This window comes from Brachionichthys hirsutus, chromosome 24 (assembly GCF_040956055.1).
Source record: "Brachionichthys hirsutus isolate HB-005 chromosome 24, CSIRO-AGI_Bhir_v1, whole genome shotgun sequence".
Classification (NCBI taxonomy): Eukaryota; Metazoa; Chordata; class Actinopteri; order Lophiiformes; family Brachionichthyidae; genus Brachionichthys; species Brachionichthys hirsutus.
The window spans coordinates 2,369,920-2,388,195 of record NC_090920.1 but is presented as its reverse complement, the minus strand read 5'-3'; positions in this window follow the sequence as shown (position 1 = coordinate 2,388,195).

The following is an 18,276-nucleotide window of genomic DNA, read 5'->3' as shown; positions in this document are numbered from 1 at the left end:
TTGAAACGCGCACCGCAAATATTTTCAGAAAGCGGGTCGTGGCGTCCCGTCACAGCTGTCTCTAAACTTTAATTAATGACAAACCCATTCAGAGCCCCCCCTCCTGGGAGTCATTATTCCACCTAAATCTGCATTTTTAATTATTTCATTTGAGATAACGTTTGCAAGCTCCACCAGCAATTATTTTTCAAAACTCACAAAGAGCGGCTTAAGAAATAAAAGTGTCCCCCCCCCCCCCCCCAAGAAAAGGTGCAGCAGCTGAGGTGGAACAATTAAAACACATTACCCGCTGGTTTGGAGGACGTCCCGCTGCAGACCGGGAGGGGGGACGTTTGTAACACGACAAACACGTAGCTACGGGGTGGCATCCTGCCCAAGCAAAGCATCCCATCATGCCTCAGAAGGCCGGGGGGGCGGAGTCCCGGTTTGTGATCACCATAGAAGATGTCATCCTGGGTCTGGGATGGCAGATTGTAGAGAGCACGTGACCTCCTACTAGAAGGAGGAGGAGCTAGACGCTAAGCAGAAGGGCTTGTTCGGTGTCGCTGGAGGTTCCAGGTGGGGAGGGGGTCACGGGAAGGAAGGAACAATCAGATCTCTGCTCGGCCCCCCGCTGGCCGGCTGAAGCTCCAGAACATGCAGCAAGAGAAGCTCCTCTTCATGACGCCGCCTGGCGTGCTGCTGCTGCTGCTTGGGGACGGCAGCAGAGCATTGTGGGGGTTGTATGACGGCGGCACCGGGAGAGGGAAGCAGTTCAGGGGCCTTTTTCCAAGAGTGGTAATCAGGCGAAGGGGGGGATGAAAAAGGCTGATTTTGAGGGAATTAGCATGATAAGCGAGAACACAAAATCAATCGCGGTCCTCAGCCGAGGCCTCCTCTGATTACTTTGAACTGTCAAAAATGGCAGAATCAAATCGAAAGTGCTCGAGGTTAGGGGAGTGATTTGTTCAAGGAGAGATCGCTAGAGCAATTGACACAGCTCTTGAGACAATAATTGGGTTATCAAAGAGAAACAGTTCAAGTACCACAGGGGCGAAAGCTTATTTGCATTGGATTTTCATACGCGGAAGACACGCCTCTTCTTTGCCGCCGCCCATTTAATTCCCTCCTTCTGTACTTGAGGGCCAAGTTAACGCGGGGTTTGCATCATTATCATCCGAGTTTCTCTCCATGTGCGTGGCGCGTGATTAGCGAGTCGTCTGCGCGTGCAGAGACACACAAACTGGAAGCAGAAGTTCTGAGCCCGCTTCAAAGCCGAAAGTTGATTCCTGACATCGACTACTTTCCGCTTTTATCAACATCCTGCAGAGCGTTTTCTGCGGCGTTCATGCACATCCGGGCTTTAACGGACACCGGAGGGCAGAGAGTACATTATGGCACGGGGGAAGCATTTCACCAGCGTGCCGGTCGGGTCACCGCGGAGCTGCATTCAGGGATTCAAATGTGCCCCAAAAAACGCTTTTGACAAGTTAAATCATTCAAATAATGCAGCTTGCAGTACGGGGCGGTTCATAGGAACACCTGCTGCTCTCTCATTGGTCGTTCCCACATCTAAAGGGACATTTAGGCATGAATTATTAATCTGCTTGTCCTTTGTTTGATGCTAAAATGTTCTATTGTTGTCATGGTAATTGCGGTGACAGTCCGACTGTAACGTCTGGTGTAAAGCTGGCCCGTCCATCCTGAACGGTCTCACTCGGATCAGGAATCTGCTGACAAAGCCCCCCCCCCCACCCCGCCCCCCCTCGGCTTCAGCCGTTCAAACAACCTGCAGGAATCCGAGCAGACGCTCTGATCTCAGGATGAGACGTCGGGATTCCGCTCGGATCATGTTTACACAGCTTGGAGCGACTCTGGAATGGAGGAAGGTGTGGACATAATGACAGGAAGTAATCCTGAGCGTTTGTTTCAAGCGCCGCGAGGAGCCAGGTGGGAGGAGATTACCAGATCGGCTATCAATCACAGAGGCAGATGCTGATTGGAAGGCCAGCTGAGATGTTTTCTGATCATGTGACTGTATGGAGAGATATCAATGAAGGAGGGAGAGAAAGGAAGTAAGGAGGGAGATAAATGGTTGAGAGTGCAGGAACAATTGAGAAAAGAAAAGAGTGAAAAAAACACGAAAAAGGAAAGGAAGGTGAAACGAGAATGGAGGGAGAAAGAAATAAAAACAGAGTGAAAGTGAAAATTAAATGTAGCTCGGAAGAAAAAAACATACGAAAGGAAGGAACAAAGGATATGAAGAAAAAGACGGAGAGACGGACCAAAGTAAGAAGTTAAAAAAAGGAAATAAAGAACTGAAGACAAGAGCGGAAATGAAGGAGGAACGAGAGGAAGTAAAAAAGAAAGTGACAAAGGGAAAAATATGAGCAGCATCAATACGGGAGACGGAAGAAAGGAAGTGAAGCGGCGTTTGAAACAGAAATGTTTGTTCAAGTTTAGAGGCGGAGCCTGAGACAAAAGTGCTAACGGCAGATGAATTAAAGGTTACCGCCCATGTATGATGAATGTCACAAAGACAAATTACCAGAGGGAAGAATAATGAAGCTCTCGCCTGGAGCCGGAGGCCAGTCAATAATTAGAGGTGGCGCGTTGCCGCCGCCGCCGCGCTTTGTCTGGCTTTAATTGCTCAGGTTAAGATGGCCGCCCACGTCAGGAAACAAGAAGTTAGAGAAGATGGTCCTCGCGAGGACCGGCGCAACTTCAACCATGTTTTATCGGGTTGGTGTTTACATGAGGGAGCCAGCTTTGAAACCCCCCCCCCCCTTCTTCAAAACGAGAAACAGTCCAACCGCTCGGTGCGCTTCGCTTGTGTTTTTCGCAGGCAGGGAGACATAATCACACAAATAAGACATCAAAGATGGATGGAGAGTTAAAATATGGAAATTATGCAGACTGCTCTGGGATGGCAGGGAGAAAAATATTCCCTCAAAAGTGTCCGAATGGATGAGATCAAAACGCGGAGACACACGCGGCGAGGAGGGGCGTGTCCGGACCGGGCCTTTGGTTCAGGGTCACGTGTCGCGGTGGCCTGACCGGAGGCGCTCCCTGTTCACCGGGCCCCGACAGGAAGTTGTGACCACCTGGCCACGCCTCCACCTGCACGGGTTCCTATCACCGCCTCTCTCACGAACTGGTGGCGATGCTGGATGGATTGCTTTAGACTGTTGCTACGGGGAGCCTCAGGAGCGACAACAACAAACGCTCGGCGGCGATGGGGGACAGAAAGTTTCTCTTTGTCTGAAATGTGGCGCAGAAAGCAGGACTGAAAGCGAGGCCCATCTCGCTCCTAATTAGCACTTTGAAAGATAAAAGCAGTTTATGGAATCAATCAGGATGACGCTTGTTTGTGGCTCCCAGCAGATAAGGACATTTGCATATTAACTTCACTTCTAACCTACATTTGAGGATCTTCTGAGATCGTGGCCAGCTTCAATGTAAATCCCCCCCCCCCCCCCCTCTCTGCCACTGCGCACAGTTTAAAGTTTCATCGCCTGCGTTCTCTGGTGGGTTTTCAACTCATTAAAAAATAAAGACGAGGATAAATAAGCAAACATATAACGTCAACAGACAAACAAACGAAGGAGCGGATGCGGATGCGGATGACGCGGAGACCGCGAGAGCAGAGGAACCTGCTCGAGTCCAGTTCACGTCTTCATCATGAACACAGTCGTTCTGTTGACACCAATGGTAGGGACGGCGCTCTGATGTCATCACATCCCTGCAGGAATCAGAGCCCGAGAATCAGCCGCACGTTCTCCCGTTCCCGTGACGAAGGGCCGCGTTTGGGATGCAGATGGCGTCCGCTTGCGATCGGTCCAGGCCGCAGTCAGACAGCGGAGGCGCAGGAAAGGTGAAGCAAACAGAGGAGCTACTCCAACGGCGGCCTTTTAATTGCAAAGGCTTGGATGCGAAGCGCTCACTTGATGCTTGGAACACGGCGCCGCGGCGCCCCCGCCCTCGCCCCGACACTCGTTTTATCTGCCGGCAGATTGAACTCACTTCACAGTAAAGAGAGGCCAATTAGGGATTAAAAGCACAGAGAAGAAAGAAGAAGAAGAAGCTCAGCGCTAAATGATGGCCGAATTAAAGGGAAGGTGCGGCTCGTGTCCTGCCAGACGCTGCCGAGGGGGAAAACGTCTCGCGTTAACTCTGATCCCATTAGCCTGCCACCTGGATCGGACCCAGGAGGCTCCCGGTCCGAGGCAGAGACGGGGATATGGATCCAGGTTCAGCACCGCTTTCTGCGGGGACCCGTCACGACGCAAACAACTTCCTGTTTCCTGCGTCTCTCCGGCGCCGGCTTCCTCCATAAAATGATTAGGGATCTCTGGTGGAAGGTTACCTCAGATGCACCGTCCCTGGGAGATGTCCAGCGGATGTTATTAGGCAGGGCGTGGAGGGTGGGGGGTGGGGGGGCGCGAGGGGGGCTTCCCAGCGAGTCGTGGCTTTAACATGACTGGAGACGAGCGTAACCGGATGGCGGAGGGCGGAGGGGTTTCCCCAGGAACGGTGCGGCGCAGCAGGAAATCGATGCGTTGTTTGTTTATTGGTCTGACCTCCCAACCTTCTCCTCCTCCTCCTCCTCGCTCCGTTCCCTTCTTCCTGCTTCTCCTTCTCCTCCCGTCCCATTTTCTCAGCAGTTCATCCTCAGTCCAGCAAATCAGACGCGCCGAAAACTTCAGAGGAATAAACGTTGACTTCATTACGCGTTTTGTTCCTGCTTGAAACCTTCTGTTGAGGGAAAGTTTTGACTTTCATGTTTCCTCCTAATTACTGAAACTAAGATGAATAAATACATTTTGTGTTTTTATTTCGATTCATCTTGCTTCAGGCTAGCGTCCTGTTATTCTCACGCTATTCGACATCGTCTCCTGCATTGTTCTTTTCATTTGACTTCATTGATTCCCCGAATCCCGAAAAGGAGAAGATTCCCCTTCTCCTTGTGCGGCGGAGGGAAGGAATATTTCCAAGATTTAGATATCCGGAATGCGAAGGTCACCCAACCCTCAGACCTTTAGTGATGCTAATGGGGCCTAATTTGAAGCGGAATTTTATTCCCATCTCCAAATCCAGAACGGAGATTTCATCCAGCGGCTTCAGACTTTTTAATGATAAGCAGGTCCGAAGGCAGGGGGGTGGGGTGGGGGTGGGGGGGGTCCCCAAGGTGCTCCGGCTCTGTTCTTTATTAATGACTGGAGCCCTTTTGTGACCGCCGCACAATCGTTTGATGAATCATTATCGTGGGGAAAATCATCACGACTGATCATATTAAGAGGGGGGCGCTTGTTTTCGCGAGGCCTGCTCTCGTGCCCATTGTGAATTATTGTCATTATCATTAGCATGAAATGAATTCTGGGGCTTTGAAAGGGGAGCGCCGCTGCCAGTTAATGTATATTCATCCGTCGCCGGGCCTTGTTTTGTCTGTTATTGCGGCGGCTTTGGAAGCGCCTCGCTCGAGGACGCCGATAACGACGCCTTGCAGACATCAACCTTGTTTACATTAATGCCTGCAGACTGTCGCAGGTCGACGCCGATCCATATCAATTGTAGGCCCGGCGAATAAATTCCAGTGACGAGACATCAACGAGGGCGCATTCCTTATTATAGCTACATAAACCACGCATTAGCGTGCGTCTGCTGCTGCCCAGGCTAATAGAGCCGCACGCGCGCTAATGCTAACGTGTGACGGCTGCGCGGTGCGTTCAGGGCACCTCCCTCTCAGTTGGTTTTAATGTCACTCCAGCAGTAATGCGTCTGGTCTCCTGGCATCGGGGACGTTTGGGGGGCACGTAGCCCGACGGAGGGCAGCATCTGCTGCCCGCTGACTGAAGGGGGGGCCCCCCCTCCGGTGCTACCTGGGCCCCGGCTGGGCCGGTAGCCACGAGCAGAGGAGGGGGCGGGGACTCGCACCCTCGCCGTGATATGATTTCCTCCTTAGGCAGGAGACTACAAATGAGGACAGACAGGTTTTTCACCATCACAAGACACGCGTGTGTGTTTGCGAGTCTGCAGGGGCAGAAGTGCGTGTTCCTAGAAATGGTGGATGAACACCTCCAGTGAGCAGCGCAGCATGGAGTTAGATAGAATTCCACTTCCTACAGCTGGACTTTAGTTTTGTGTTGATGTAGACCACGTCTGCACACACAATGATTTGGTATTTGAACACCACTGCAGCTTCGTAGCGTGACTTATTCTCCGTTCTTTCAGGCCCGCTTCCTGACTGGAGGTAAAGTCGGCCTGCAGACCTGAGAGCGCTGAACTTCCACTTATTATTCACGGCTCGGGTCAGTCCCGGACAATATGTTCGCCATCTGCCGGCATCTGTGCTTTCTCCCACTAATAGACCCGGGCCCACCTCCCCACCTCCCCGCTACACGGGACCGACACCACAGCCACAGCCTGGAGCGACGGAGCCGGGGGTGCAACGCTAAGCAGGTCACATGTTGTCTTTCAGCCATATTTGGGTCAGGCCTTTGGCACTGGATGAGGAGAGGCTTAATACACGTAGGCAATGGGTAACCCCCCCCCCCCTATATAGAGTAAACACACACACACACACACACTACACTCTTCTGACTTCCCTCGTTGCTATTTTGCCTTGGAGGGCGTGAAATTCCTAATTTCTCTTCGATATGATCCTAAATCAGGTTCATTTATATTCCCCGGACGGCGCTGGATGCAGAGTTCTATAGCAACGTGCCGCGGAAGCTAACAGCAGCTTTAGCGGAGCATATGCCGCGCGCAGCATATGTCTGAGCATATGCCCAACGCCAGAGGAAAGACGCCCCACGTGTCGGCCATCACAGGTAGATCTTAAATACAGAGCAAAGAGACGGAAACCAGGCGTGAAAAACGGTCCCGGGCTCATTTAGTCCACGTGTTAAGAAGATTGAAGTTCCCGAGCAGCGAGGCCGAACACTCGCAGCTAATATTTCTGGAAATGTATGCAAAACTGAGCCGAATGTGCTCCCTCCATTAAGATTAGGACACGCACACATGGCTGGGTGGCCCTGGACGGGTGGGGGGGGGGGGGGGGGGGTTTAAATGAAGTACAAAAAGTACAAATATGGGAGAAGAAACTTTCTTTTATCAGGAATTCATTAGTGGGAACCTCGGGCCGTCGGCAGATGCGTGTGGATTGGACGGCGTGTGAAGGTTTCCGGGCGGAGGCCGAGCACGGCGGCTTGAAATGTGATCAGATTTCAAATACATTCGCAGTCGTGGCGATTTGTCCATTAGCATCCGGCGCGTGACAGTAAATGTGACGAGTCTGGACGCACGTTCGATTGCTGCATCTGCAGCGGCCAATAAGGAAAACACTTTTTGCGATGAGGGGGGGTGTGGCTCTGGAGGTCAAAAGAGGTTGGGCTTATGCCGCCGCAGCCGTCTGCTGCATGACGGCTCCGACACGGCTGCACTTTTCTCCTTCCTCTTTGCAATCACACTAATTGCTTTCGCAGACGACTTTTGACGTTTTTTTTCCCCCCGCCGCCGCCGCAGAGCGATCCCAATCTCAGAGCGCCGTCTGACAGGCGTCAAGGTTTGGATTTTATTTTGGCCAAAGCTGAAAAACCAGTCGGAAAGACATCAAAAGGAGAAAGTCAAGGTAAAGGAGAGGGGGGAAAGAACGAATGCAAAGTTATTCTAAAAGCACATTTAGTATAATATTCCATAAATTGTTCAGCCAAAGACAACGCATGGGTACCTTCACTCATGAATGACACCTTCAAGCCATCGCTGAGGTCACGTGACCCTTAAACAAACCCGGTCTCATGTGAGCAGGTAAGCGGGAGCTCATGAATAACCGCCACGCCCCAATCGCACGTCTGCATGCGCACAGCAGAGACGAAGAAACGGCGAGGCCGTGCATACGATCATCAAAAAGAGGAGCGTTTCAAACCTCCTTCCACCTTCACCTCCTCCAGCCTCCCTTCCCCTCTCCTGAGCACAGGTTTGTTTCGGGGATGGAGCCTTCTTCTTTGATCAGTGCTAATTAGACAGCCGCTGCTTTCGTTCGCTACCTACGAGGGTTGGGAGGGTATCGCCGTCCTAATCTCCGGCCGGTAGCCAGGCGAGGGTGCTGCGCTCCCTCAAGGAGCCCCTCAAAGCCGTCTAAGGTGAGGAGGAAGCGTGATGAAAGGGCCCGTCTCCTTTCAGCGCAGATCAATACGCTCCTCTCCTTTGCCTATGGGGATCAAGAGTTTGAAACGCAAAGGAGGTTTTTGCATAAAGAGCCAAACAATGGCTCACAAGATATTTTTCCTCCTTTCTTTATACTTTCTTGCCTTTGCCTTCAACTTACCTCCCCTGGAAGGAGGAGGAGGAGGAGGAGGAGGTGGAGCTATTTAACGAGGCCGGAACATTTGGATTAGAAGCGCTGGCAGGGAAAAAGTTCCATCCATTTGTTTTTAACACGTTTAACCCGGTGGAACAAAGTCCCATCTAACGTTGTTCATGGTAAACAAACAGGATTATTTCTCTAATGCTAATGTTCTTCTTCTGCTGTTGAATTAAAGCACCGATATTTACTTATGCTGACCCCTAGTGGTCAGCATTTAATCATTCTCGTAAGATAGGCTTTTAGAGTTTATTTTGGGCTCCAGTGGTGACAGATAGAAGCCTGGAGCTGATTGGTTATTGATCCATCCGATTATTCTAGATAAAAGTGTTTAAAGAACGTGAAGATCGTTTAACTGGGAGGACGTAGAGACAGTACCCATAATCCACCTGTCTCTATCATAAAAGCTCTTCTCCACAGCTCTCACCGTGATTGTGCGGCCCTCTTTCCACTAGTCATTTCCCCTGGATTAGAAAAACAATCAATCCAATCAAATTCCAAAGAGGGGGGGAGGGGTGGGGGGGGATTTGAGGGGAAATCTCTCCAGAAGTTGTCGGCCGTTGTGGGAGAAGAGAAGAAGGAAGCAATCTAGAGGGCCGGCGTCTATTTCCCTCTCAAGTAATTCATTTATGTCTTCAAAACAGTTTGAGAGAGCAGAGTTACTGTGCCTTTGTTGTGCTTTAGAAAGCTTAGCGCTCTCTGTGAAGAGAAGCAACGAGGAGACTTTGGAGGGGGGGGGGGCTACAAAGGAAGGGACGGGTGGCGGAGGAGAGGAGAAGTGAATGGCACCACTGATAAAGTTGAGCAAATTAAGTCATTGACCTGCGGTGGAGATTAATAGCAAACAAGGTGCCCCGGCTTCACAAGTAATGAATATTCTTCAAACGGCAGGCAGGGGGGTGGGGGGTGGGGGGGGGGTGGAGATAGGCCGGCTCCGTGCGGATGACATTGAAAGTTGTGGAGAACAGAAAAATTCTGTCATTTTTCATTTGTATGCAAATTCGCCTGTTACACAAATTAACCCCTGAACCCCGGTGTCAGTCCTCATCTGGGGCGGAAGCCGGCCCCCTGCCGAGGCCCACGGCTGTCGGCCCCGCCCTCGCTCCCCTCTCAGGTCAGCTTGATACCGGAAAGTTGAGCAAGCACCCCCCGCCCCCCTCCGTTTAGCGCTCTCATTGGGCAGCAGGCCGTCCGTTGGTCAGATTCTCTTCTTCTACAGGACGGCAGTGAGGTGGACCTCCGGGACGAGGAGGACATCCTGCTCCTGCGCCTCCCTGCGCGTCAACTCCGGCCAAGGAGGAGACTAAAAGCGATGCCAAATATCTGCTCCTGCAGAGCGCTGGTTGGACGCACCGCCCTGACCGACCCCTCTAACCCACGCCTCTGTAATTATGATAATCAGAAGCCGGCGTTGCCCCGTCCCAGATGCCTACAGATGTTTGGTCCCCCCCCCATTGCCGTGCTACCTTTTCGTTCCTGATGTTCAGTTTGATTAAATCTATTCCACGCGTTTGATTTTTGATGCTCTAATGCAGCCGAGTTTCACAAATGTGAAATCTCCTTGACGATGTGTTCAAATCATACAGTCCGAGTCGGAGTTGTATTTTCCTTCCTTCCGAGGCGTCCAGAATGCAGCGCGAACGCCGCTCCAATGAATCCCTCATCCAGAGACGACTGGAGGAAGAGTCCAAAATAAATCCAGACTTATTCTCCAGCAGTTGATTTAAAGTGTGATTGATTTTTCTCCACGCTCGCCCCGGACTAAACATGAGCAACTTCCTGTTTGCCGAGCGGCTCGAGTGCTTCTTGAATAAATCTCTGTGAACTTTTGCAGGAGGAGGAGGCCCTCCCTGCTCCTCGGCACGGCGAGCAAGTGAGTAAAATGGGTTTCCACAAACAAACAAACACACAGCGAGCGGCCACCAGTGGCCCTGCAGTAAGTTTCCCTTCAAAGGATCCCCTCAGGATACGCTGTGCGCGAACATAATCCGAGCCCCCTTTGAAGTGCGCACTTGAAATGTCTTTTGGCTCGGCTGCTGCGAGTGGCGTCTCAGCCCTTTGGGTTATTGGAGAGGAGAGGCGCTCCTCGGCCCGGCTCGAGGTGGAGAGGCAGCACCTGGTGGTCCTCCTCGCCACGTTTCACACATTTAAAGTACACTGGGCGCTCGTCTCCTCCGCCGCCGAGAGGTATAAACGGCGCCCGGGCTTTCTGCCGCATAAAGCACGCGTACGTTTTGGAGGGGATTTGAATAAATCCGCTGTGACTTTGTCGCACGGAGGAGTTTACACGTTTGTCTGTGGTGGAGCTCCTCCGAGGGCAGGAGCAGGTCTAATCTCCCAGGCAGGAGGAGTCACTCCTTTAAAGGATGAGCAACATTTAGACACAGCAATGGAAAAAGTTCACAGCTCAGAGAGGCTGAGGATAACATGCCGGATGCTAGCAAAGTGGCTAATTCTGCCACACCAGGGTCCTGCAGGCGGAGCACGGTGTGTTCAAGATCCGCTGGGAAAATGATCGCCAGCTAGCGAACGCAGCGTCTAAAAGTGTGAACGGAAGCAACAAGGATAATTACCTTTTTTAAAGCCAAAACCACGCCTTCCCTCCACCCTAAACCTCTGCTGGTTAACCCAACCGTTCCTCCTCCCTCCGCTGAAGGAGGTCACATTGAACCGCCAGCTCTCCCATCAGCAGGAGGATGTGAGGAGCTGCTGACCAGCTGACGGGGGCCACATGTCAGGGTCTCTTTAATGTGCTCCTCGGCCTCCTCTGAGCACCGCGTTAACATCCCGCCTCCAGGTGCATCTTTGGGACAGATGATTATCCAGCAGATAAAAGTCTTCGAATAAAACCTGGTTTGAATTCTCCTCAAAGCAGAATATCCAGGAAGGGGTTTTTTTTGTTTTGTTTTTTTACACAGAATAAGCTTCTTCTTTTTTTTTTAAACACGAAATAACCCTGGAGAAACAGTTTCGCAGATCCCGGTTCTTTATCCTTGTAATTTTGCAAAGTTTAGAGCCAAGGTGCTCCGGCTGCAGAATGTCAGAACCTCTGAAACATCAGCTCCGTCTCCTGAGTGAGAGGAGACACTCTCACTGCCTCTCTCCTCACGCTGGAGCTCCTCCACGGAGGAGAAGAAACTGGTGTTTGAATTTAAGAGGCGCTGTTGGACTCTGTGGAGTCGTGGTTTCCACCTGCACTCGAGGTGAAACAGATGTGTGTTCTCACCTCCTTCAGACGCCTCCTGCTGCAGAGGCCACTTTCCAGGAGGAAGCGAGTCGTGACCTGGAGTCCAACACGGCGATGGTGGGATGGAAGGGAACGCCGCGGGCGGCGGAGATGATGGAGGAAGTCGCTTTTACGCTCCAGTCAGCGCAGCGCTCCGAAGGAACGAGGACAAAACAGGCTGGATGGAGGGAGGAGAGGAAAAGAAAGGATAGTTAGAATTTGCTCTTTATAATTTTTGTTTGATCAAAACAACAATGCTAATGCAGCTAGCACACGATGCCACACAATGCTGTCGCATCTCTTTGAAGTGAAGTTTGTAAGAGCAGGTCGTTCTGTCGCCGAGCCCATGGTGACATGATTCCTAAATCCTCCCCGCTCCCTCAGTTTGAGGAGGAGTCGGCGCAGGAGGAGGAGGAGAGGCGGTGTCTGGAGAGTGTTGCAGGCAGCTGGTGGGCGATTAGCAGAGTTTCCTGCGAGTGATCCTCGCCGACTGGCCGGCGTTTTCAGCCGGGGCCTCGGATTCACGCAGACGGCGCCAGTTTTGACACCAACTGCTGCGACAGAAAAGGGGGAGGAGCAGGACGTTTGGTGGCACGCCGCCCCGTCCCGTGAAAGGCCCTTGAACGCTCCTGCACCGACCCCCCCCGATAGACGGATGCCACCACCTGTCCTTCAGCGCCTCTTTAAAGGGGGCGGGGCCTGCACCAGCAGATTATTTACCCACACCTATGAAGAGTCAATGGTGCTCCTCCCTCCCGAGTCAGACTTCATTCGCCGTGCTAAATGGATCCAAACGCTAAGACAACAAATGTGATTGTGCTGCCTCCACATCCCGGATCACTCGCCTGCATCGCTTTGGAAACGAGCTCCTTTCAATCGGCTGCCTTTCTCTGCAATACGGTGCTAATGCATTTAATTTAATGTTCGCAGATGCTGTAATTGGTGTAATATTGCTCTGTAATACGTTGAAGGAAACCTTAGCATTAAGCACTAAATTGAAATTTTGAAGCGAACGGTGAAAACCACTGCAGGGGCAAAGAAACCCCATTAAATGTAATTTGTTCTGCTTGGCTGTGGGGGTAATGGGTACCAGTCCCTCCTTTATTGAGTGTAAAGGTAGAGCGGTAGCACACACGCACGCGCGCGCACGCACACACACACACACACACACACACACACACACGCCAGTGATGTCACCGCCCGTTATTCCAGCTGAACCTGAAGAGACAAACTTCAGAAAGAGTTGTTGTTGAGGAAGAAGAGGAGGAGGATGAAGTTAATGAGGTTGAGATGAAGAAGAAGAAGAAAAGGAAGGTGCACGAAGGAGAGGAAGGACAGAGAAAACAGGAGTGAGAAGGAAAAGGAGGAAAAAAACGACGAGGGATCTGGGAGAGGAAGGACAAGGCAAATTGGAAAAGGGAAGAACAGAACAGAGGAGGAGGAGGGAAAAAAAAGAAAAGGTAGAAAGTAAAGAGTACAAAAGATGAAGAGGGTGGTAAAGGTGGGAGGGAGGATGAGAAGAAAGAGAAGGAGGATTGAAAGGAATGAGAGGGGAAGGAAGCGGGCAGAGGGGGGGTGAATGGGAGAACAACACAAGGGAAGGGAAGGTGAAGGGGAGGAAGGGGAGGAGGAGGAGGAGGTCCCAGTGGAGGACGGGAGATCAAACGGTGACTCCTCTGAGATCCTAAAGCTCCTCACTAAATTAGAATTTAACACAAAGACATTGAGGGAGACGTCTTCAGCAGTCACCTCCAGGAGGAAGAGGAGGCGAGGCTCTTCTTCTGCGGTTACGCTCAATGGTGACAGTCCCGTCGTCGACCGTACATCATTTGGAGACGTTTAAAATCAGTTTCTCTGCGGGGTGCAGGAGCAGATGGGAGGAAGTCGCCAGGGGAGGATGGCTTCCGGTCAAAAAGAAGGCGACAGCAGAGCGTGACCGCCAACATGTCCGCCACACCTCTCTCCCTCCCTCCGCGTCCTCCTCATCCCTCGCTTTTCTCTAAAAGGTGGCTTCAGCCTTCAGACGTGACGGGAAGTGGGAGGGCAGCGCTAACTCCTCTGCTAACGGCTAAGGCGCGACGTCCGTGTAGCAGCGTGCCTCTTTAACTTTACCGTCTGGACTATAATCCCGACTCGTTCGTGTCTTCAGTAATCCCACAATCACTAATAATAAGCCGGAACGTCAGAGGGGATGCAGACGCTCCAACGCTCCGGCGCCCTTCAGCCGCCGCTCGTCACGCGGGATGACACATGGCGGAGGGGCAAAGTGAAACCAGCCTCGCAGGAACATCTCCTGCTTGCACATGTGAATACCCAGCATGCATTAGGTGGCTGTGGGTAGGTGCGCCTCGGGGGGTTGGGGGGGGCAAAGTACGGTTCCACGCACAATTGTGTAGGAGAGTTTTCAGCGGGCACCCGGGGGGCCTACACGACCTCAGCCGAGGCCACCGACAGAGGAGCGTCACGGAGCTGTCCTGCAGGGAGGCGCAGCGGCACAGAGGAGTCAGGACGGCTAATGTCACACAAATATGGATCCTCCCGATCAATAATGCACATTATTTACTTCAGTTTAGGTTTTATGAGCGTCTCCACTCAAGCCAGAAGGTCTTCAACAGATTGGGAACATTACTTCTTATTAATTACTTTTTATAGCATAGCCGCTAGTTTCTACGAGCTGCTGCTAGCTGCTTCTAGCTGCTGCTAGCTGCTTCTAGTTTCTACTAGCTGCTACTAGCTGCTACTAGCTGCTACTAGCTGCTGCTAGTTTCTACTAGCTGCTACTAGCTGCTGCTAGTTTCTACTAGCTGCTACTAGTTTCTACTAGTTTCTACTAGCTGCTGCTAGATTCTACTAGCTGCTGCTAGCTGCTACTAGCTGCTACTAGTTTCTACTAGCTGCTTCTAGATTCTACTAGCTGCTGCAGGTGTTCCTCTTAAGGTTTCATCGACAGGTGATCTCTCCATCTGTGCGTGTGACACCATCGGGGGCGGGGTCTGGTTCTGACATGGGAGCGGCGTGTGTGTGAAGCCACCAATGACAGCGCTAACTGTCTTTACACACACACCCACACACACACGTTGGCAGTCAGAACTAATGTCAGGACTGCTTCTCACACACACAAGCACACGCTCGTGCTGTTGGAGGCTCTCTGGCGTGGCGCCGTCACGCCGCCGTACCAGGAGGCAGGTGTTAATTACCAACCAAAGCGGGAGATAAAAGGTGGATGGCTCGGAAAAGAGGAACAAATTGGACAACTTCCACGCTGACAGAGACACGCTCCACCCGCGTGCACGCCGGCGGCAGCCACAACAACGCACCTTTGTTATCCAATTAGAGACCCCAAAAACTCGCAGCTCCTCGTGTGTCGCCGTGGCGATGGCGGCATAATCAACGCAAAAGAGGAGTCTGAAAGTACAGAATGGGAGGTTCACCTCTGTTCACACTGCAGCTCAAACTGAACCCAGATCAGAGTCCACCCGGACACGCCCACTGCTTCCATCCATCATGCGTCTGAAACCACAGACGAGCTCCAGGCGTTTACCAGAAGAGCGACGTCGAGAAGGCACAGCAACAATCAAGGGACCCCCCCCCCCCCGAGTGGACGTGGGTGGGCTTCAGCAACGCTCACTTTAATCTTCTAATAAAATATGGCTGCTCGGATTGGACGAGGCCGAGGTCCTCATCAGCCGCGCAGCAGACGCACAACATCAGAGCACTCCGAAACAATCACTGGTCATCAGTGTGTGTCCGGGAGGAAGGAAGCCCAGCAGCACTGTCACCCGCCAAGATGGAGACAGAGGAGGAAGTGGGTGCAGGGGGGGGGGGCTCCGACCGGAAATTCAATGTGGCATCCCATATGGGACGCATAAAGCGCTTCTTTCCAGTCCCTCCGCGCGTGTGTGTGTGAGTTTCAAAGAATTCCAAGGTATGCAAAGCTGGCGACATGTGTAGTCATCAGAAGGTCGCTGTCTATCTGTCTTTCATTTCAGAGGGGTGTAGGCGTGTGTGTGTGTGTGGGGGGGGGGGGGAATCTGAAGGCGCCACAGGTTTGAGGCAGATGGGCTCTGTGTCAGCCATGACAGGCGGCCAGGCTTTTTCGACTTCCTCTGCACATTTTTGGAGTCCAACACACACACGCACACGCACACACACACACGCACACACACGCGCACGCACACACACAGAGATCAGGTAAATCTGGGCACCCTGCGGAAAGTTCTGGAGGATGAATTTCGCCCGAGGCTGTGAGTTTTGTGACTCGAGCCCATCTGTCACAGATCTTCATCGGCCTCGGCTGCCAGGAGCGACTGCACCTCCTCCTCCACCACCTCCTGCTCCTCCTTTCTTCTCTCTCAGAGAAAGCGGCACAGCAGAAAAACAAAGTGGAGGCGCGCGGGGAGCTGCTCGCGAGGCAATTAATTAGGTAAAGATTACAGGCGGTGTTTACCTGCTCTGTCGTTCAGAGTACATAAACCACCAGGAATAAAATCAATCTGTTCTGTTTGACCTGAAATAACGAGCCCGGAGCGTCACACAACAACAACAAGAAGCAGGGATGAACCCCCCCCCCATCATTAAAACATGTTGACGCTCCTGCACTAACAAGGAGAAATGCTTTTCACAGGATCTCATCTGGAGAAGCATCTTCATGCACGCTCCGAGCCGAAACAAGCTCCGGCTCCTCGGATCACCGGTGCCGCGCCGCAGCGGCGGGGAGGGGGTTAACAGCCCAGAGGAAATGCCTAATTCATCCTCTCGGTTTTGGTTCCTCTCAGAGTTATTTCCTGTTGGACGAGCCCGAGGAAGCGCTGCCAGATCGAAGAACATGAATCATCTCGATATCGACTGGCTTTCTCTCCTCCTCTCACAGTTACACGTCTCCGTTCAGCTGACGCTTTCATCCAGCAGGAGATTCACGCGAACGCTCCGATCCGGGGGGGGGGGGGGTGGGCGAGGAGGAGTGGCGAGGAGGTCAAAGGTCACCGCTGTCAGGAAGGACTGCAGGAACGTCAGGTGTGACCTGTATGCTAGCCGGCTAGCGGCAAACCGGTCACGATAGCAGCGCGTTTAGCACAATGGTTAGCATGGGAGGCTAAATACGCTGCGTTTTGATGTTTGCTGGATTTACGCAGCTTTCCTGAAAAACTAAAAAGTTCCTCACGTGTGCAGGAAAGCGTGTTGCTGCATTCGCAGCAGAATTGGAGTTCCGAGCGTTCCACAGGATGGCATCAGCAACGGCGCATCTCGGTGTGTGCGGTTTTTTTTTTTTGGAAGAAAACTCTGCAAATGTTCCTTGGAGTGGATGGGACGAGGAGATAGCAAAGCAGACGGGACGCATCCCAAAACGCCCTCAGAGGAGCCAAGCAGAAAGAACAGCGGGGGGGGGGGGGGGGGGGGGGGCAGGAGAGGGAAGGGAACGTGGGCCTCCTTCAAACACAGCGAACAATTAAAGAAATGGAGAAAGACGGAGGAGTAAAAAGACTTCCCTTCTTCAGAACTAATGAAGAACGTCTGGCGTTGTTGACGATAAATCTCCCCAGGAGTAATAAAAAAGTGCACCTTCTGAAACATATGGACACTTGGCACATTTTTTGGCACCCAGCTAATGGTTCCACTCCCAAAGTCAGAATCTGTGGTTTTGAAGCGCTGCCACTACACATGGAAGCGTTAAACTTTTTGTCACCTTTAATTGACATCACATTGTGTCGATTGAACTTTAAAACGTGGTGGTAAACACCCCCCCCCCCACTCCACTCCCCACTGGTATGGATCGACCCGGGCGGGGGGGGGAACAGAACGCTTCAGCCAGGAAGGGTTTCGTCTTTGTCTCGTCCCTCTGTGACACAAACTAGCTGGCGGTTACGCGGGGAATCTAAGTGAAACGGCATACAACATCAAAATTAGGACTGAGAGCTGTGTGAAGTGGAATAAGTTATCAAAAAATGCTCAAATTAGGTAGGCTGACTGTCCCTTCTGGGCGCGGCGCTGCGCGGCGCGGATCTTTGAAAGGCTGGGAACAGAAGATGTGGAATGAAGACTCCGGGTTCTCCCTTGGACATTGGTTTTTAAAAGTGAGGGAGTGGGCGGAGTGACGAGACGCATGATTGATTAATGGCTTCTCCACTTAAAGGCCGCAGCTACTTTATGCTTGCGTTCATTTAACTTTAATATACGAGGGAACGCCAAGGTAAGGCTGGATCGGCTCAGGAGACGGAGGCTGGTGTCAGGAGAACCGCGGTTGTCTTGGTGGAGGAATCTGTGTGTGTGTGTGTGTGTGTGTGCGTGTGTGTGAGAGAGCCCCAGACTGCTCGTTTGAGGCTACGTCATAAATAATGCACGCCTCTAAAAAGGGAAGGCTCTCCAATTAATGCACAGACAAATGGAAAACTGTGGGGAAAAAAAGAGGACTTTGCACAGGGAAAAATTCTCTTTTTTGTCCCTTCTCACCCCCCGTTGAGCCCGAGCACTCTGCATCACCTCCAGAAAGTCCAAAAACAAAGCCCAGTTTAGTTTGCAGTCTGCTAAATTCTGCTCCGTGATGCTTCTAAATCCTGTTCTGCTCTCGTGAAGTCGATTTGAATAACTTCGGCTACCTATAAGAAGCCATTAAACCCGGACGCATGTGTTTGCGATCGTTTTGTTGTAGCATCCGTCCTCAGCCACGCTTCCCAGCTTCAGGATGTCGCGCCCGATGAAGCGAGCGTGGAGG